Source organism: Podarcis liolepis (assembly GCF_965112155.1).
Source record: "Podarcis liolepis genome assembly, chromosome: 17".
In the NCBI taxonomy this organism is placed as follows: domain Eukaryota; kingdom Metazoa; phylum Chordata; class Lepidosauria; order Squamata; family Lacertidae; genus Podarcis; species Podarcis liolepis.
The window spans coordinates 23,197,251-23,220,061 of NC_139571.1; the positions used below are offsets into that span (position 1 = coordinate 23,197,251).

Genomic DNA, 22,811 nt, shown 5'->3' on the forward strand with positions numbered 1-22,811 from the left:
CTTGCTTGGCTAGGGACTTGTCTTCAATTTTTTTGTTCAAATTCCATTAAACTAATAAGACCAGGACATATGGACGGGGCTAGTTAAAGCCACTGTGATTCATATGTCGGTAACCTCACAATCTGACTCCCGTAATGCACTCTAACTAGGGCTTCCTTTGTGATTTGTCTGGCGCAGAGTGCTGCGGTCAGGTTGCTGTGTGGTACACCTGGAACAGCCTTTCTCAACCTTGGGTCCCCAGATGTTGTTGGAGAACAACTCCTGTGATTCCTGATCACTTGTCCCTCTAGCTAGGGATTGATGGGTGATGCAGCCCAACAACATCTGGGGACCAAAGGCTGAGAAAAGCTGAACGAGAAGCACACATGTGTGTGTTTCTGTGCTGGCGGAACATAATTTTCCACTGTTGTCTCTGTACTGTACTGTACTGTACTGTACTGTACTGATTATTGTATTTTAATATTTTGTTGGAATCCACCCAGAGTGGCTGGGGAAACCCAGCCAGATGGGTGGGCTATAAAAAATAATAACAAACAAACAAACAAACAAACAAACAAACAAACAAATAAATAAATATAATTACTGCCCTTCTTTCTGCTATACCCAGTGTTTTTTCTGGGGGTACGCAGGGGTACGTGTACCCCTAAATATTCTGTGAATCTAACGGGAGATTCACTATTTTATTTTTTTTTTACAATTTTTAGTTTCTTATCTAGCATGGTGAATTGTAAGTTCTGTTGAATAGCATGTGATTTGTCAATTTCATCGCTACTCCTGATGGCTGCCTCATTTCCTGTCACAGATGGAAGCGAGCGTTTAATGTGTGAAGCAGTGAGGTAATGCATGTTCTTTGTACTTTTGTCCATTTACTGTATTTATTTTTCCCGCCTTGAACTATAAAATGCTGATTTTCTTGAGTCAAAATGAGAGTATCCCTAAACATATTTTTTTTTTTAAGCTACATTAAAGAGAGTAGATTTCCAGGGGGGGTTCTGGGTATTATTATTTTTCTGAAAAGGGGGCAGTAGGCCAGAGAAGTTTGGGAATCTCTGGTCTAGTCCAGCCCCCTGCAATACAGAAATCCCTTGCCCAACGTTGGGCTCAAACCCACAACCCTAAGATTAAGAGTCTCATGCTCTACCGACCAAGTTATCCTCAAGGCTGAAGCCTTTTGAAATTTTCTTTTTTAATACCCTGATTTTCTTTTTTATTCACTTTAGTTTTCTATATTGCTGCTTTATTGATTTCAGCTTTTTTGTTCTTGTTTTAGAGATATATCGCTCGCTTCTTATACTCAACGCTGCTTAAAGTTTTTCAAAATATTAAGCAGTTTATAAATGCTTTTAAATAAGATAAATAAATAAATATTCAATCTAGTGCTTATCATATTGTTTTCATCAGGGGTCAGCAAACTTTTTCAGCAGGGGGCCGGTCCACTGTCCCTCAGACCTTGTGGGGGGCTGGACTATATTCTGAAAAAATATATGAATTCCTTTGCCCCACAAATAACCCAGAGATGCATTTTAAATAAAAGAACACATTCTACTAATATAAAAACATGCTGATTCCTGGGCCGTCCGAGGGCTGGATTTAGAAGGCGACTGGGCCGGATCCGGCCCCTGGGCCTTAGTTTGCCAACACATGGTTTTTATCTTGCATTTGTTGCATCTTGCAGTTGTTTATCTTTTATCCAGCTTTGCTTTATATTCCAATCTATCTTTTAGTGCAGCATGGGCAATGCATTGCTGTAGTATCACTACCGTCAAAATAATAACAGCTGTAAGTAGCAGTTAGAGTTATTCAGGTTACTATCATTGATAAAATTGGCTGGCATGCAGCAGTTATATCTTACATTACTTTTAGAAACTTAAATTGAGAATGTCATCACTGCACCAAGGCCCATTCTGGACTCTGGTGCTTGTTCTGATGTACAGCAACAGTTGTGTGTTGTTGTTATTTTTAAAATGAAACTGGCAACCAAAATAACTTCAGAAGGCCCAGTTGAACAAACACTTCTTTTTGACATTTAATGCAGTAGAAATGAGTATGTAAAAGGGCAGTCATGCACATCCTGGTCAACTTCACTTAAATCACCTTGCTTAATCTACTGTATGAATACTCAAAGCCCTGTCAACCACTTGACTTAAACAAATTATGCAAAAAGAAAAGAAAGAAAAAGAAAAGTTAACCCCACAGTTCCATTGATTCGGGGAAGGCAATTATAGATCAATTTCTATTTATTTTTTGCTCACTCTACAAAAAAGTGAAACTTAATTTCCTACTAATATGTTGGCCAAACTTTGGAAATACAACCATCTTATTTAGAGGGGGAAACTTGGGAGAAAATAAGAAAATATGGGTTTTTTTTCTCTCTCTGAGGAGAAACGGAAGGCGACAAGGAACAACTGCAATCTCTTTTCCATATACATGCCAAAAAAATCCAAAGAAATCAAACCCTTCATATATGATCAGAATGATCTACTCATTATAATAACAAGACTTGCTTACTGTTAAGAACAAAATATATATGCAGAGAAAAAAATGCTGTTTCAGTTTTAGAGTAAAGAGATCCAGTTTTCAAATGCCTGATAGTCAACTTATGTTGTTTACAAAGAAACCCACAGAGTTGCCGGAAACAGGGCAATCTAGTCATTGAATGTCTGGACCTACACCACACATAGGCAGCCTTGAGGATGGTTAACTTGGTCCCCATATGCAGAACAGCTACTCTCCCTGCCATAAGGAGAAAGGACTATTTTAAACTTCTTTCTGGTGTCAATGGAGGCATCCCCCTTCCACACTAATGCACACTCCAGTCACACATGACCACGTTTATGCGGGTTGCTGTGAAATAAATAAATACACTGATTGGCCTCCCTTTCGCTCGGGGCTGCTGACCAGAAGTGACTGATGGAAGGCACCCTGGACAGTGGCGGAGGAAGCTGCTCGGGCGCCTGGGACAGCACACCCAGGGGTGGGGCGCACCACGGGGCCACCTGATCTATTAATTCCTGCTCCATGTTTGCAGTCATGGGGTTTTTGTCTATCACATGACGGTGTATGTTTTGACTCCACAGAGTGGGATGGGATGGAGACAGGATATTTGTGTTACTGTGTTCTGTGAAGTGGGACTTTTGTCCTTTGTCTTTTTTCTCTCTGCTGTCTGATGCTAGAGAGAGAGGAAGCCATGTTGCAGTGCTCTATGTGTGTTTATATGTAAATACAGTTGATTAGCCAAAATGCTGAGTTGCTGGGGTCTGTCATGCGCATGATGCGCAAACTCTGTGGATCCCTAAGTGTGCCAATGTCTGTTGGCATTGGTCGCTGTGCTGTTCGGGTGAAGAAAGCTTTTGAAGCTCCCAAACGATCGACCAGGAGGGAGGGAACATGCCAGTCGGGCATGTGTCTCTGCCAGGGTCCTACTTGAGTGTAGGCTGAACTCCTGACATGCCTGCCTCCTCCCACTCAGCTGCCCTACAGCTGGGGGGGGGAGGCAGCGGGCAGACCGTTTGGGCAGCGCAGAGCCTGTGCTCATCTAAGCCACTGTGTCTTACCCAGGAGAGACGCGTGGCTCGGGCGCGCTGCAGGCCTTGCGGTGAGTGCCGCCCAGCATTTTATCACCCCCCTCAGTGGTGACACCAGGGGTGGGCCACAACCACTGCACCCCCCTTCCTCCACCCCTGGCACCAGGAACTGATCGAGCAACAGAAGTAGTGCCAGGAAGCATCCTTAATCAAGGGAAGGTTTGGGACCTGAATGATTTTCAGGCAGCAGCCCCAATGGTGCACGTGAGTCTCATTTTCTCTCTCTCCTCCCTATGTGCCTGTTAGGATTTTTATTCACCCGTGCTTCTCCAGCAGTAGCACTATGTGTATATCGTGTGAGTGTCTGAGAGAGCATGAGACAGGAAGTCTCAGTACTGTTGGAAGTTAGTTTCACTTCTGTTTGTGATGCTTTTCTGTACTGGTGCTCAAAGAGCACAGATATGCAAAAGGATTCCCTGTATATATAGACTGTAAATACAGTGGTGCCTCGCAAGACGAAAATAATTCGTTCTGTGAGTCTTTTCATCTTGCGATGTTTTTCGTCTTGCGAAGCACGGTCCGTCGCAACTGCGCCTCTTCAAGCGGCTTTAAGAAAAAAGCGCAAGACGTTTTCGTCTTGCGAAGCAAGCCCTTAGGGAAATTCGTCTAGCGAAGCAACGCAAAACTGAAAAACCCTTTCGTCTAGCGAGTTTTTCGTCTTGCGAGGCATTCGTCTTGCAGGGCACCACTGTAAAGTAATTTTAGAACTATAATTGACTCTTTCTTCTGCTATGATATGCCAGAAGACGAGTGTGCTCCTCTCAGGAGGGAGGGGTTGCTTATCACCAGTCTCTCTGGGCTGAGGGGGATTTACAGCCAGCGAGGACCACCGGAGAGACGCCCTGGAGTTTTGGGAAGCTGGTGGCCTTCCCAGGTGTGTTTCCAATAGTGCCTTCCCTATTAAAATGGAGGTGTCCCCCACTTTACGTGATTTCACTTATTTAGTGGAAGATCCAGGCCTGGAGATCCAAGTCTCCACATAACATGTATTATTATTATTATTATTATTATTATTATTATTATTATTATTATTATTAGGCAGAGCAAGGGATCAGTTAGGAAGGAAGCAGAGATCTGTTTCTGTGGAAGGCAGCAAATGCACTTTATGGCTGGGTATTCACATCCTTAGAGACAGTATCTATCCTAAAGTTGAAGGATTGAACATATACTTCCTTGAAACTACAAAACAGTGGACTTTTAAGAATCCTCCCTTTACAGCAGAAACAATTCAGTATACTGAAGTTAACTGATTAACACTGAGTTGAGTTGACGGGGGCGTCAAGCTAAGTATAGCATGTACACTCGATGTTAACCTTCCTGGAGTCTGATTTCAAACATTTCCGTGGATACACTACATTAATTTATATGGTTTCAATTTTTCTGACACTAGCCTCCAGCCTCTGGATCTCAGTGAAAGACCCTTTAATGTGAACTAGGGTTGTGGGATTTTTAAGACATTAAGCGATGGTGGAGGAAGTTTTTAAAAAAATGCGAAACATTTTAAAAATGAGTTAGCCTTTTAAAAATTCCTTTAACGACTAATCCCGTTCTGGACAGGGTTGCACTGTGAAGGTCTGAGGATGTTGCTGGATCCATCTTTCAAACAGCAACAAGATGAACAAGGATAAAGTCACAGCTCTGGGGCCTAATGCACGATCAGTGATGTCATCTTCCTTATCTCTCTTCTTATTTATTGCTGTATCTTTGTAATCCACACAGCCACATAAATGATCTAATTACTGTGTCTACAAACGGCATGTCCCAGGTAAATGTACTGTACATCTCCCTGGACTTCAGGTGACTGACAGCCTAGAAATAGCCTTTTAAACAGTGCCAGATTCTCATCTCTGTGTTTGAAAGGTACAGCTAAACAGTTTTCAAGACAGTCTGGATGAAGCCTGAAATCGAAAAATCAACTGATTTGAGCTCTTGTGTCAACCTTTTGTCTAAGCAATAAGTACATTATCTTTGCACACTAATGGCTTGCCAATAACACACAGCTGTCCACTTACTTTAAAGCATGCAATAGATAACTCAGAGTAATTTATTTACAAAAATAGAACTATTTTCAGTGTTGTGCTTTCTTATCGTATATTGAGCCATTAGTTTACATTGGTTTCAACAGGAAAAGGAATGAAAATATTCCATTATCACAAATGAAATTCAATAACAATAAAAAGATAGCAGCTTTGCCATCACTGAAAATAATTGGTTATCTTAGCAGCTGCATTAAACTAATCTGATGTTTCCATCAACAATATTATCAACAATATTATCAACATTTATTTATTTGCATTACATTAGGTTATAAAGATCCTAATCAAGAACCCATTGTGCCAGGTACAGCACATATTCTTAAGATGACTTTCTGCAAGAGAGACTCTCTCTTTCTGTAAGAATGAGAACTATGGAAATTAACCCAGGGAGCCAACAATACAAAACAATTCACTAAATTGAACCAGCTTTTTTCACTGTGGCAAATACAAGAGAAAGGAAAATTAGCTCTTTTTTCTTTAGCTGTGAGTAATTTAGAAGATTTCAAATATTTTGGAAAAGGACTTCCATAACACCAATCAAAATGTGCTTTGACTGCATTTTAGTGCCTCTCTGATACTTCCAATTGCTTATTTTCTACGCCTGCAGCTTGATTCCTGCTGCATGCAATAAATGAAGCTGGGGAAACAGAACTTGCCATGAATTTCTGTTTGGAGATTAGGTCAGAGGACATTAAGTCTGACAGGGAGGTGCTTCCCTCTGATGAGCCTGCCTAACCAGTCCAGAAGAAGGCATCATCCTGTCAACACAATGCCCCCCGACTTAATCTGGCATATAATCTTTTTGGTTTGGGCTGAATTTTCCAAAGTGTTATACCATTGTTGTTGTTGTTTTTCAAAAGGAAGAAAAAGAGTGATGTGTTCTCCACCAAAGGAAAACACTCAACCTCAAAAAATAAAATAAAACAAAAAAATAAAAATACACAAATGAAACTCAAGAACAGTTTTACAAAATTACTATGCTTTGTTGTAAGGGAAAGGGATGTGGTTTTCCTAGTGTGCTTTCAAAAACACATATGGTTGTATGAGTACATCCATTTTACAGCTGTGTAGTAGAAGGGACCACAGCTTCCTAAGAATAAATCTTAATAAAACTTAAGGTGTATTCCACCCACCAAAATCTAATAGGTGTCTAAGACATGGGTGCACCACATTTTGGGGTATAAAATAAGACCTGAGTGCTGACCACTGTTAGGGGAACTCATAGAGCTAAAATTCTCAAAGTACCGGTAGTTTGACAGTCAGCCCTCCTTCCCAGAGAACTAAAAAGTTTAGCTCTGAGTCCCCCAAATTCACATAACTATAGTTCCTAGGATTCTCTGGAGGAAGCCATGGTTGTTTAAAATGATATGATACTACTTTAAATGTATGTGGCCTAAAAACCATTTTTCAAATACAACATTTTAATCTTTCTTGCTAGAATGCAGTACCATAAACGAACGTTCAGCCCAAACTTAATTGATTATGCTTCTGATACTGTACTTGTGACTATTGCCATAGGGAGACATGGACTGACAGCTGAATCCTACTGTGAGCTAGCATGCAAAAATATTCACATATTGGAGAGATCTGCTGCCAGTGCATTTGAAAGAGCACCTTCATTGATTGAAAATAAAAGCACAATTTGATGGCAACAATTTAAGCTTTAATTTACAAGTACTTGGACAAGCCTTTATAAAATATTTCACTTCCCCTATCATATACCCAGTGTGAATGTACCCCCCAAAAATGTACACACAAAATTATTGTCTGCATAGAGCAATTAGCATTAATTTGGAGCACTTTTAATGATTTTTTAATTTCTTGCATGCTCTCTTTCTCTCTCTTGAATCGGCCATAAAGAAATGGCATATTGATTTGTTTTCTGCTATTCCTGTAGCAGCTGCTGGAAAATGGATTTGCTAATATAATAGCAGGGCTGTCCAAGCACATAAGTATTCTACTCATTGTTTTTACTTGAGTGTAGGGTTTGGGATCGTTGTTTTTTACATGACATTTGCCATTTCATGAGGCATCGGGATACAAGTGTGCACCCATTGTTACAGCCACTAATGAAGGCTGTATTATTTCTTACATTTTGCTGCAACATTCATCAATTCTTTAATAAGACATCATCTTCAAATAGCATAACCTTTTAAAAAGCATGGTAACTTTATAGTTGGCTTAGAAAACCCTGGTGGTAAGAAATGTCAAAAGGATGGCTGGGGGGGGGGGGAGGAGGAGGAAGAAGAGAATTGAGAACTTTGGGTGCAATCTAACCCCTATTCCCAATCGGCTCAGATGGAGATTTGGATGAGGTATCCCCATATCCCTATGCCTACCACAGAAAACATCACTCTGTCCTGAGATTGCCTTGCCACAGAGCTCCCTGCCTAAACTGCAGGTGGGCAGGTGTAATGCCTAACCCTGACTTGGTCCCAGACACCCCACAGATCAATAACCTTGAGGAACAGGCATGCTGGGGCAGAGCAAGGTGGGTGCGGTTGGGGTGGACCGCCCCGGGTGTCATCTCTGAGGGTGGCACATTTGGTGTGCCACAACTCCCACCTACCCTGAGCCGTTGGGTGAAGCTGTGTTCTTCCCCCCTTCCCCCTTCATTTTGACAGCCCCACGCTCCCAGTGTGGTGTAGTGGTTAAGAGCAGTAGACTCGTAATCTGGTGAACCGGGTTCGCATCTCCGCTCCTCCACATGCAGCTGCTGGGTGACCTTGGGCCAGTCACACTTCTCTGAAGTCTCTCAGCCTCACTCACATCACAGAGTGTTTGTTGTGGGGGAGGAAGGGAAAGGTGAATGTTAGGTGCTTTGAGACTCCTTCAGGTAGTGATAAAGCGGGATATCAAATCCAAATTCTTCTTCTTCCTCCCAGGCTGCTGGAGGAGGCAGGCAGGCAGGCAGGGAGAGGACGGGAAGGATGCGGACAATCAAACAAGAGGAAGGTGGAGGGAAGGAGAGAAGCAGAAGCTCTCTCATAACCCAAACCCTCTTACCCCCCAAAAAGCTCAACAACTTTGGTCAATCCTTCCCTAAAAAAAGCTCAACAGCTCCTGACAATGACAATGGGTAGATCACAGCCAGTCTTTTTATACTGTGAGTAGATTGCAGTCTCTTGGGCAGGCATAGGCAAACTCGGCACTCCAGATGTTTTGGGACTACAACTCCCATCATCCCTAGCTACTAGGACCAGTGGTCAGGGATGATGGGAGTTGTAGTCCCAAAACACCTGGAGGGTTGAGTTTGCCTATGCCTGCTCTTGGGAGTCCAACTAGATTTCAATGTGGGGCAGGGGGGGACAAGAAATTTTCCGCACTGGGTCCCACCTGACCTTGCTACACCACTGCAGACATAGTCCACTGGAATCAGTGCTGAAGATACCTAACTATGGTTAACAGCTGACTATGGTTTAATTGAACCAGGGTGTACTGTCTTAGCAAGGAAGAAGATGAGGGCAGGGTCAAGAAAGGAACATGAGATCCTTTCACTCATTCATACCTGCTAAACAATGGTTTAAACGATGGTTTAACTGAACATCCAAACCAGGCCACAAAGTTTAAAGTGATTTCTACAATATGAACTCATCCAAACACCTTCCCCAGGTTTGGCAATAAAAATAGCTAAAATAAAACTCCATTTCTAGAAGGGGAAAAAAGGGTCAAGGCTCCAAAGCAAGTACTGTTATTACTGAAACTGTTTCCTGGATAGCAAGAAAGACTCTCATGTTTAAATCAAAACTCTCTAGCAATTAGTTATTGATTACCAGAAAAATGAGTTCCCAAGAATTTAAATGACTTCTTATGACAGTTTGTTCCATACCACAGTGTGGACCTTTGAAAGATTTCAAATAAGATGGACCACTTATTTGCCCTTGTGTAAAACAAAAGTAATGGCGCATCAGAAAAGATTTTTGTGACCAGTGTCACCTTGATGTGGAAAGAGAAATGCAATGGTTGCCACATTGAAGAAGTCACCTTTCATGAATATGGACTTTGCTGATACAAAGGCTCAGGCAATTGAACTTTTGACTCAGGCTAGATGAATCTTTTTTTGCCCACGATCCTTACTGTTTCCCCTTTCCTTTTCAAATTGACTATTGATCTAAATGCATCTCTATCCTATAACTGTACAATTTATAACATTTTAAAAGAGATCCTTTAGTCACCTTCAGGTGCCTTCTTATGTTTCCACCTCAAACTCTGTCCACAACTGATGTGCCAAGGGGTCGTGTTGTGGATACGGCAGGCAGGAAGATTAACACATACATGATTCAGACTTTGTATTATTAATGGAAAAACACATGCCTCTAATTGGAAAAAATGGTGAGTCCACTCCAACTCTTGCCAGCTCCCACTACAATATTTATTTATATACAAAAACACCACTTAGTATAATAGAAAATACCTAAACAGTTTACATAAAGACAATAGACATGCAACAATATTCAATAACATTTCTTTAAAAACCGAATTAAATCAAAACACAAATGTATATCACAAAACTGAGGAGCGCACAAAGCAAAAATTGGGAAAAAAAAATAACACAAGAGTTCATGAAACCTTGGGTAAACTTATGCTTTTAAGAGGTGTTTAAAAGTCATTGCAACCCCATTTTGATTCACTTGTAGTGTAAAAATTACTATGGACAATATGGTTTGATATATAAATTGGAGTATGGATAAATATGCAGTTGTAGATATTTAAAATGAGACCCCAGGGAGGGGATGGGGGGAAGTTTCAAAATTCGGAGAATCTCTTTATACAGATATGTTTTTACTAGCTTGTGTTTATTTGTACTTTGTATTTGTAAAACCAATAAAAGTGATTTCATTAAAAAAAAAAAAAAACGCCATTAGAGCCCCAAGCTCATAAATTATGTAAGGGAGGGCATCCCAGCAGGTGGGTGCTTTACCTGGAAGGTCTACTTCCACACTGAGACAAAGTGTCAGGGACCGTGCTAAGGAGGGCTGCACTGAGGAGGATCGGTGGGAGCCACCCCCTCCCCCTGATCTTGAATCTTCCCAGGAATAAGACGACAGTATAGATTTGGAACAGTGGTTTGCAGAGGGGCATAGTTCAGAAGGCAGAAGCTGGGAAACATTGGATGGGGAACAGCTAGGAGAAGAAACTCGGAGAGAGAGGGTTAACAGATTCACAGTCTCTGGAAAGCATTCACACACACACACACACACACCCTTGCCCAAAAACACGGGGAGCTCAGAAAGTGTTACAACAGAAAGGGCAGAGGGTACAAATTCAGATTACAAGACATAGGAGTGACATAGATTAATAGGGACGGAAGGGAATGAAGTAAGCCTTAATTGGGAGCACTGCCATTGTAGGCAGACATGTTCCTGTGTCTCTCACTGTGATTATTAAAGAATTCTTTTCGTTTGATCTTCTTATATACTACCACTGGGGAGGAAGCCACTTCCCTGAAGCCTAAAACAAAGTGACAATCCAGTGGTTATAGAAGGACCAGCAGAGGCTCCTCAAAAAAACTGCCTTTTTTCTGCACCATGGAAGGTGGTTTGCTATGCATCCTGGCCCAAAGTTGTTTAAGGCTTCAAATGTCAAGAACGAAACGCTGAATGTGGCTCGGAATTTAACAAGTTAACATAACACCCCATTCTAATGCTTTCTAGCTGCACAGTTCAGAGGCTAGGATTACGCTGCCTAATACATTAAAAATATTGTAATGGGTCTATAGTAAGGAATAATCTGATGTATGTGCTGTTAGATTATCTCTGTGCTAAAATGCTTGAAAAATAAGATGCTGGATTTTTTTTTATTTTTTAAAACCCATTCATTTTGACTAAAATGGCTTTGACAAAATATTCGAAGTCTCAACAAGAAAGGAATGACTTATCTGAGTTCTACCAGTGTTAATATAGCCATATTTGACATTAGCACTTTGATCCCAAACACAGGCAATAGACTTAACTGTTTTTAACCACCTCTGGAGAAAAGGAAAAGCATACAGGAAAGCAAACTATTGCACTTTGCATAATCAGACACATTGATTTCAGGAAATGTGAATATTGTTTGTGCTATAATAATACGATGATATGTTATTGAATGTAATGTAATAATGAGATCCTTATTATATATTAAATTGTAAATGTGAAATAAAATGTCACACACGTAATGCACTTTGGGGTCCTTGTGTACATTTCATAGGAAAACTAAAGTAGTCATAAATGTAGGTCTCATCTGACATGCCGCCCACACATTTTGTAACCAGGCATTCTCAATACAGAAAGAGTATTAGGAAAACTTTCATTTCTCAAGTCTTATTGAAATGAATGAAGTTCTGACCATCTTAATTTAGATAATCATTTCAGATCTGAAAGGTTAATTTGGAAAAAAAGAGAGGAATATTTTCTGCAATTGTATCGCTTGGTATGCCTCTGATATGCATAGGGTCAGAGTGAAAAAGAGCTGCATTGTAATAACATTTTTATTTATCTATTTTATTTCTTAGATTTATATACCACCTTTCATCATAAGATCTCAGGGCAGCTCACAGAATAAAACACAGGATAAAAGTAAGTAAATAGGTTTAACAAAACAGTCGAACGATTTCCCGCATAATAGGCACATAATAAAAGGCTGTAGAATATTAATCAGCCCAAGTCCTGGTTGAAAAGGAACATTTTCACCTATATTATTATTATTATTATTATTATTATTATTATTATTATTACTACTACTACCCCGGCCATCTGGCTGGGTTTCCCTAGTGCCTAAATATATATAATGAAGATGCCAGGTGAGTCTCCTTGGGAAGCGCACTCCACAAATGGGGAGCCACTACAGAGAAGGCCCTGTTCTTGTGTTGCCACCCTCTGGACATCACATGGAGGAAGCACATGAAGGGCCTCAAATGATGAATGCAGAGTCTGGGATGGTCTATATGGGGAGAGGCGGTTCTTCTGATATTGCAGTCCTGAGCTGTTTGAGGAGAGTCCACTTGCATCAGACAAAAGCTATCTATTCAACAGCATTCTGTTGGACACAAGTGGCCTTTGAGAAGCTCGTGGAAAGGAAATATGGATAACAGACTTCTCCCATGGTTCATCCTCAGCAGTTGGTATTCAGAGGCCTAGGAGAAAGGATTCATCTCCCAATATAATGAAGGGCAGATCAAGTGTAATTTATGCCATGGGTAAATTGATTTGTCGTATAGGAAAACGTATGAAGCAACACTAATGCACTTGTCTATTTTGGGAACGGATAGTGTCACTTCTGAATTTTTTTTTGTCTCTAATGAAGCCATATGTATTAGGGTTTCAGCACATCCCACAAATCTTTAGATATGGATAAAACTCCCAGGAGGAGATGTAGCATAGATGCCTTTCAAGGATAACATGATAAATAGTCGTATGGGAAAAGTAATAATCACTTCTAAACTTTGGAAAATTGTTTGGGAAATATTTGTCTATTCTATTTCTATAGCTTGTCTATAATATTGGTTTCTCAGTTAACAAGAATTCTAAAGAAATAAAACCATATATATATATATATATATATATATATATATATATATATATATATATATTCTGAAGTATAATAATAGTAAAGGTTTATACAGCACATCCCTGAATATTTGCCAGGGTTTTTTTTGGCTGTTTTTCCTAGTTCCAACCTTTTCCCAAGACAGTTTGTTACAACTATATTTAATGCTATATGGTCAGTAAAAACTAATCTTCTGAATTTATTTAAGGTTTGGAAGGAACTATTTTATTTAAGGTTTTAAGGAATTTATTTAAGGTTTGGAAGGAACTATTTTCCCCTAGTGATCCTTTAGATTGCAGATCCTGTAGTAAACAAGCATCTTACAAACCAGTCCAATATGCCAAATCTTGCTATATTTGGGGAATTGTTTTCTTTGCAGTATCCTTGCAAGTTAATTGGGATCCCACTCTCTATTGTAGGCTGTGGTCTATGTAAACTGGTAAGTCATACACCTTTGCAACATAATAATTCATCACCATAGCTTTCTAAGCAAATAAAAGCTTCCTGATTTTAAGAGTACGGTTACCACGTTTCCATGGAGTAGCTACATAAAGATTTAGGAAGCTAATCAGAATAAGATTTGCCTAACAAAAAAGCTTTCAACAACTTACTGGGTGCATAGCAATAAAATTTATCGAAAACAGGAGTGGGGGGGGGCAGAGAATGAAGAGCCCAAGAGTCACTTTACTACTTGCTCAATATATGATGGAGAGGCGGTGGTGATAAATATATTTAGGGAGGGTGGATTTTAATAACAACGGCAGCATTTTCTGCTTTCTTACCAACAATAACCCTTAAGCAAAGCTCTGAAGTTTACTTTTGTGGTTATTGTTATTTGTCAAGTCTCTCTTCATCATTTAGAGACTGATTTCCCCCCCTTTTAGCTCAGCGCTGTGATGGAATCAATACAAATCTGCTCTTAAAATATCTGTCTCTGACCTGTGTTTGTTTTAAGCTGCATCATTCATAATGGTGATGGATGGAGAATGGTATTCCTCTTTGTCCGCACAAAGCGCATAGCATAAAAAGTACATATATTTTACGCCCAAGGTCAGGAGAAAATTAATGGATAAGGAGTTAGATAAAATAGACTTCGAGCTGAAGGGGGCTGAGAGCTCTCTACAGGATACAACCAAAGCAGGCAGTACAAAGTCCATTACACTCAAATGTTCTCGAAGCATTTCAGAAGTGAAATTGTTTCCACAGGCTAAGGCATAAAAAGTATCAGGCTTTTACATTTCCATTCTAAGGATAGCCTGCAGGAGCTGGGCAAGAGTTCCTATTCAGGATCTTATTTAGCATATTCCATTTATCAATCTTTACCTTAAGACATAAACCCATTTGCTGTTTATGACTAAAGCTGAACACATTGCGGTTGTCATTATGGACTTCACTGTGTTTCATTCCTTAGACTTCCTTAGACTTAACATGTAACAACTGTTTTAAAATGTTTTAAACAGTTATAATTTTGGTTCCTCTGTTTTGTTTTTGTCGGGTTGGTGTTGGTTAAAGGTTTAGTTGGGGTTGGTAGTTTTTTAAAAATTGGGTATAACTGTAAGCTAGGCATGGCCAAACCTGGCCCTCCAGATGTTTTGGGACTACAATTCCCATCATCCCTGACCACTGGTCCTGTTAGCTAGGGATGATGGGAGTTGTAGTCCCAAAACATCTGCAGGGCCAAATTTGGCCATGCCTGCTGTAAGCTGTTTATTGTTATTGTTATTGTTGTTATTGCTATTGTTTTCTATTGCTATTGTTTCTATTTAATGGCTTGTTTGTTGCTTGTATAAGATATTTTGTTTTTTAATGTTTGATGTTTTTGTTGTGTTTTTATATATGTTGTAAGCCACCCAGAGCGGCTGGGGAAACCCAGCCAGATGGGTGGGATATATTATTATTATTATTATTATTATTATTATTATTATTATTATTATTATTATTATTCTAACAATCTGAAGAGGGATCTGGAAGAAACACTTTAAGAGAGATGTAGGAGAACAGTGGGCAAACCCCACTCACTCCTTACTGAGATCTGATGAAAAAAGCAGTTGTATTTATGACTGATTTCCACACAAAGCTCTCTGGAATTATACCAAAGAACTGTTTGATTTAAAACCACTCAATTCTTCAAGTATGCAACTTTTTAAAAGCACGCTGCAATCTGTTCAGAGCAATAATTCACCATGAGTGCACATACAGAATACATGGCGATGCTCTCAGTTCAACAGAGCAGGCGTTAAAGAGCGGGAGCCAATTGACAACATTACTGAATTTACAAGGACCAGCAGAAGATGAGTAAGAGGGAGACTGGATGATCCAAGCTTGTCCTGCCACAAACAAGGGGCACCTCCCACCACCATGGTTTGTTCCATTTGCACCAAGGATATCTGGCCACCTTTGGGGGCTGGGAAGGAATCTTTGCCTGATGTACAGGATTCGCCTGTGCGGGGCACATTTTTGTCTCCCTCAGGGACACTGCTTGTCAGGGGACACTAAATGGCTATTTAATTTCTTCTTCTTTGTTGCAAATGTGGGAATGTTCAGGGAGGCAGGAGAGGATATATTGTTTATTAATATCCTCCCTAACTTGCGCTAGCAAGTTCCTTTACTTAGCAGAGTTTACATTCCCCTTTTAAATGCTCAGCGGGTAGCTGGTTGCAGGCTTGTGTAAGCCTCTCACTATTAGGTTCCTGGTAAGTTCCCTTATATCCCTCTTAAAAGAATAAACACACCACAATCTTGTGTAAAGTATATAAAAGTAGTTTACTCACATTAAGTTCACAGCTGGATCCCTGAAGGCAGACTTAGTTACAAAGTATATGCATGTGGAGCTATCCCATATGGGGATAATCCCAGCCAACAGAGCATCTTTAGCTAAAAAGCTGCTCCAATGACGGAGGAAGTCAAAAAAGAGAGAAAGAGAGAGTGTGGCAGCATGCCTTGTCCTTTTTTTGTTACCTGGACAGTTAAGGTCACGTCCACCTCTAGTCGCATGCAAAGGAAGGATGTTCCAGCTAGGAGGAAACGGGAAGTTTTCGACTGGCTGGACCAAACATTCCCCTGCATGTCCACTCTAGGAAAACAAGGAATGTTGTGTTTGACTGCTCCCAGTGGATTACATCCCACAACAACTTGACAGGTGGACAGTTGTTGAGAAGTAGCAGTTATGATACCTGCAGTAGGGATGGCTGGCATGTTTGCTAGGCAGCCGTGTCATAGCAGCTTTTGTTTGGACTAGCACTCCAAATGGGGCTGGCTAGCCCTGATAGAAGCAGTTAAGTTCTGAGCTTTCCCATGAGATCAACTAGCAAGATAGTCATCTCAGGAAATCCTCATCACCAGTCTCATTGCATGTTAAAAGGTACTAACTTTTGCCCTATTTAATCCTGCCACATGTATCTGCCACCCATAGATGACACACACAGTAAACTGCTATAGTTCAATTCCCTCCAGTCTCCCTACAGAATTACCTCTCCATGCCACAGGTACAGGCATATTAAGCAGAAGTAAAGCACACTTTCTGTGGTAATGATAGCTGAAATTGGACTGAATTGCACATGAAAGTAGGACTTCATTGGTCCAACAAGCATTGTTCATACAAAACTTGGACCAACGTTCAAAAGCTTTACCTATTAACTTGAAGGGTGTACTGTTAGATTCAGTGGTGAGCATGGTTTGCCAGGACCCAGGGCCTCATGGAAGGCAGTGGGTAGATGGGAAGGAAACAGAGTATGCATACGCATTCAGCTGCCTAACGGCATCAGCATCAGTCAGGAGACTGCAGCTGCAGAGATAAGAAGAGTCGTTCCATTCTCTTGAGAGGTCACTTCCTGGTTTGCATAGAGAAGCCGTTTTCAGTGGAGCCCAGCGACAGAAGAATGCAGCTGTATTGAGGCAGCACTGGGTGTTGAAATTTTGCACCCCTAAAAATTCTGTGCATGTGGCAACTGCCCCTGTGCCCCCCCCATGCTACACCACTGGTTAGATTACCATATTTGGCTACATGCTGTGGAATTAAACTCAGTGAGAAAGCTCTGCAGAATTTGCTTGTTGCGGATATGTACATGTATGTGTGCATCTTGGCCTCTGATGGCTAAAGCAAAGTTGGCTTGCACACAAACTGTAAAAACTCTTATTGATACAGGCCAAGCACTATCAAAATACGGTAAAAAGGTCAGCTGAGACCGCAGCTTCATCTTATTCATGAGCCTTTCTGAACAAAACAAACAAAACAAACCTTGTTCTTAAGGCTGCAAACAGCTCAGTGGATGCCTGACCTCAACTCACACTGCTTCGTAGTGTATATTTATATTAGGTACTTGTCGCATATGTTAGAGATAGACATGTTTTCCTTGGAGCTACAGTATTCTGCTATCCTAAGGCACGTTTGTCCAAAGACTGCTGCTTGTAATTGACTCGCAATACATCTGTGTCAAGGAGGCAGGACCACTTAAAGGAGAGATTGATTTCTTTCTGCAGCAGAACCATCTAATTTTTAAATACCTAAGATTATATCTTTCCCTCACCAAGACAAGGCAGGTTGATAGCACAATAGCAGAGTAAAAACAAAGCCACGCTGAGCTGCAACATCAATTTGATGGAATTTTCCTCAAGAAGATGTTACAGATTCTCTCGGTTGTAGGCATTCCACAAATTGAGGCAAATGACTATGTACTGATGTACCAAACTGAGCCAGTGTTAGGTTGCTGAGGAGTTTCCTGTGGCAGCCAACACTGCTGAGGTCCATTCATAATAATAAACAACAGGGATAATAAATGCTTTTAGCTTTCTGCTCTGCAGCTACTCCTTTCCTTAACAGTGTCAGGTCACACATACACACACAGAAAAGACTCTTGCTTATTTTTCATAGCACTGCACTAAATATTCATGATGTTATATGTAACAAAGCAACTGAAAAATAGGAACATATGCACATCAATTAAGTTTGTAAGGGCAAATATGCAACATACTAGAATCATGCTCCTCAAATGGATGTACTGTGCTGTCCTATTGAACAATTTCATGACACAAGGGTGTCTTCTTTCAGTCTGTAAAGATCTGATCGGCAATTAATTATAGAAACTTAATTGTTTTGGCACACACACACACGTACAAGTTGGATGATACTGCCTTCCAACTCTACAGTTCTATGAGCCTATTACAAGAGTTTGTGTGCATCATCAATTTTTTGAGATAAAAGCTGAGATACAAAGGGTTTTCCCCATCCCTTTTCTTCAATGAGGGGTTGTAACTTTCTATATTACAACCATCCTGTTTACAGATGAGGAGAGGAATCTTACTTTGTTAGCTGGAAGTGAAAAATGTACGCACAAACCTCACACCTGCAAACTAATTCTAATGCAATATATAGGAAGTAAGTTCTTTTTTTATCTCCCAACATGCAATTTACTTATGATATTTTGGTAAATACATAAAATCTGGGATTTCTCCATGCCTTATCTCCTACAGTATAATAGCAACAGACAGCTGGCAGGTATTACACTCTGATGAAAGCTCTGCTCCTTAAGTACTCCAGCCAGAGCAATACCTTGCAAAGCAGCTTTTGCTGATGCTACCCTATGAGCAATGTTAATTTGAGAGGTGCCAGGAAGAACTGTAAAGAACTCCCATACTAGAGGTTGCTTGGAATATAAAATATATTGGGCTCTTATGAGAGGAAGAGTGGAGTTAAGGAAATGATAATGATGGTGTAACTCTAGTCTAGAAAGAAAGAAACACACACACACACACACACAGAGAGAGAGAGAGAGAGAGAGAGAGAGAGAGAGAGAGAGAGTGCATGCACAGAAATACTACTGATCTTAATGATATCACCATACATTCCAGAGTTGAGTCCTAGAACTCAAAGTTCTAAGTCCAGGCCCTGATGGCAAACAGCACAAAGGCCTGACTTTTGACCATCAGCCTAATAGAAGATTTTGCAACACATTTAGCAAAAAGGAATATGATACAGTGGTACCTCGGGTTACAGATGCTTCAGGTTACAGACGCTTCAGGTTACAGACTCCGCTACCCAGAAATAGTACCTCGGGTTCAGAACTTTGCTTCAGGATGAGAACAGAAATCGCACAGCAGCGGTGCGGCAGCAGTGGGAGGCCCCATTGGCTAAAGTGGTACCTCAGGTTAAGAACAGTTTCAGGTTAAGAACAGACCTCAGAACGAATTAAGTGCTTAACCGAGGTACCACTGTACACTTATTTATGTTAATTTAGGAAAGTGAAATGCTGTACATTGCATTATAGCCTATGAGAAACTAAAGTGTTTAATGCATAGCTATTGACAGGTTTTAGTATTAGTGTTTTCAACAAAATATGTCAGCTTGACATATTTTAACCCCCTCTCTCATTCTTCCATGACCCACCCAATGCCTGAGCAAAAACTCTCTTTTTTAAAGCCCTCCTCCCAGCTGCAGCCCAGGCTTTTGCATGTTCAGACCCAGAAATCTCCCCCCTAAATAAATTCACACATGACTCAAATTTCAGTTTTGGTTTTTGGCAGAATTTAGGCCACAACATTATTGATTACAGAAAGTGACTGGTTGCATAGGCTCTGGTTCGACTAGCTCCCTGCCGTACGGGTAGCGCTGACCCAGGGTTCCAGCACAGGTCAGCCAAGGGTGAACACCTGGATAAGCAGAAAGCCGGGAACAGGATATCTCCGCCACCCAAATGTCCCCCTGGACTCAGGCATGGGCACAACCCCCTCTCAGGGGTTGACCAAACCATCAAGTCCCTGGATTCCTTTAACGGAATACCCTTCACATAGGGATAGGGAGAGCGTTCTCCCATCCCTATCACCTGAGCAAGAGCCTATCCACAACCTTACAAGTTTTGACGATTTGCTACATGGCAGGTGAAACCCAAATGGCAACAGCCAATCAGCCAAGTGGGGAAAATTCCTGCCGTGCCCCTGTCCCAATGACAGACGACACATGATGGCGTAGTAAGATCAAGCGCAACAAGCCCTAAAAGTAGGGAGAGGTGGGTGGGTGTTCCAAATGCACACGCTGAAGGAGAAGCTCTGGGTCATATGCATGGGTATAAATAGGTCCCTCAAACCGTTTGGACTGTGTCCCATTGGCCAGATTGCACCCAGCTACGAGGGACCTACCAATTGGGTGTTGTGGCTGACCAATCGTACCCACCCACAACACAGGGTGTCAGTTTCCAGGTCTCACCGCAATACTTACCCTCTTTAAGGAAGGACCCAATTTGACATACAAACAGGACAGGGGACACTTTTCTCCTAAAAATGGGTAATCACATTTTTCTATGGATGGGTGGCAACCCTATATAGTAGAGGCAAATAATCTTCCCAGCTCGCAGTGGTGTTTAGTGTACTACAAGTTGCCACCATTGTCCAGTAATCAAGGACAAGGCCTGATTCCTGTGATACAATCATACTCTTAACACGAAAAGGCCTGTAATACTCTCCGCACATGCTAAGGTTTCCTCCCCTTTTACCAGGTACAAAACCTTTGAACATGCACAATATGCAACTAGTCTTTTCACATCCATAGCATGAAATGACCAGGGATCTTGTCTTGCTGTGCAATGATGACCTCTGCCAAGACTAATCCACATAGGAGCCCAAATATGTCTGCAAATTTCTGTTTGTGATATCAAAACCATTGTAGTAATTCTTATGGAAAGCAATCATTTTGCTATGTTCATATCTTGCTTCACAAGATATGCTGTGGATAGGGTTCATTTTATTTCTCTCCCCCCCTCCAATTCAATCTTTATTATTTTTAAAAAATATACATTTATACAACACTCTCTGTTTTTGTTTGTAACAAAAAAGAAAATGATGGCAATTGAAGCAAAGATACTTTGTATACCTCACAATACACATGACACTACAATTTATGAAAAAAGAAAGAAAATAAAGAAAATTAAAAAATAAAGAAGTAGTAGTAGTTGAGGTTTGAAAAAAGACTTCCAAACACTCTCATTGTCCATTATTTGATAAATACACTTTGACTGCACAGTTACTTATTTCTACTATTTTTTTATCATATTTCTATGTAAATTGTAGTATACAAAGGTAACTGACAATTTTATTTTATTCCTCATAACGGCACACTAGGTTAGGATGAAAGACTTGCCCATTTCTCGAGCGACAGCCATTGAGCTTCACAGCAGAGCAACACAGTGGGAATTTGAATTTGGGATTACCACATTCAAATCCAACACTCTAGCTATTACAACTGGGGGGGGGGGGATACTGAATATCTGATTGTTTTGACAAGGAACACAAGATTCCTGATGGGGGAGCTGGGAATAATCAACAACAGATGTTTCTTGAACCTTGGAAACTATAGAGCACAATCTTAAAAAAGATTACCAAGGAATAATACCATTAAGCATTGTGGCCATAAGCCACAATAAATGAAGCCACTACAATTCATCCACATGAAGGATACAACATGAGCAGACATGAGCAAGGTTTGAGCAAGAAATTCACTTAGTAAAATATAAAAGACAATGCTGTGCATTGCCTTTCAATACCAGGTGATTAGTCTAGCCATGTGCAGACAGGCATATACTGAAACCGGTTATCAACACATGTAAAAATACAATGGTGTGTTTTAAAGCATCATATCAGTGTGTCTGGACAGCAGTGACACCAATCTCTAGCTCAGACTTCTAGAGAAGAGAGGAGGATTGAACCCAAAGCAGCCAAAGCTGAAAGAGGAGGGATTATAGTTATTAATGCTTTGTAAAGGACATGAAACCTCATGCTTCAGAGATTAATCTAATCTCTAACAATTAGAGGCTAGGGATAAGACTTTCATTGGGGGGTAGGGCAGATTACCCCACATTTCTTACACCATCCTCTGAAGCATCTGTTGTTTGCTAATGTCGGAGATTCCTAATGTCAGAACCCTTGATGGAATAGGTTTCCTTTTAAATAAAGAAAGCCGACAATAAGAAAATCCCATTGCAAATGTAGACAACTCAACTGAGATGAAACCAGCACAACATAATATGTACACAGACTGATAAGTAGGCCATCCTAAATTCCAGTGAATTAGAATGGTCAAGCTACAGGCCACATACAGTGGTACCTCGGGTTACATACGCTTCAGGTTACAGACTCTGCTAACCCAGAAATAGTACTTCAGGTTAAGAACTTTGCTTCAGGATGAGAACAGAAATTGCGTGACAGTGGTGCAGGAGCAGTGGGAGGCCCCATTAGCTAAAGTGGTGCTTCAGGTTAAGAACAGTTTCAGGTTAAGAACGGAACTCCGGAATGAATTACGTATGTAACCAGAGGTACCACTGTATTTTTTTGGGGGGGGGGTTGCATGTGCACACCTCTCCAGTTCCACATAACTAAATATTCTCAGTCTTCTCCAAGAAACGTGGCTAAATTCCAGGCTTGCCAACTTGAACAAAATATTGTCGGAGCCCAGGTAAGCCCTGCCCCATGCAACTGATCACATGACACAGTGCACACACACCATTTGAATGGGAATGCCCATCAACTTTTTTTGGGGGGGCTGGACCCCCTCAAATATTTTATTGTGGGGGTCAAAGCCTCCATGGCCCCTGGGAGTTGGCTCCTTTGTGGTTAACCAAACTTGCAATGTATTTTTTTTCCAATTGCTTCAATACTACACCCCCTGTCTATCCCAACC

At 40.8% G+C, this 22,811-nt stretch overlaps 1 protein-coding gene across 41 annotated transcripts in view; it reads right to left on the reverse strand.

The window, feature by feature from the left end:
- The window catches only part of PTPRD (protein tyrosine phosphatase receptor type D), a 1,139,460-nt gene that overhangs the window by 191,216 nt on the left and 925,433 nt on the right, over nucleotides 1-22,811 (reverse strand). The gene's annotated exons all lie outside the window — the stretch shown is intronic.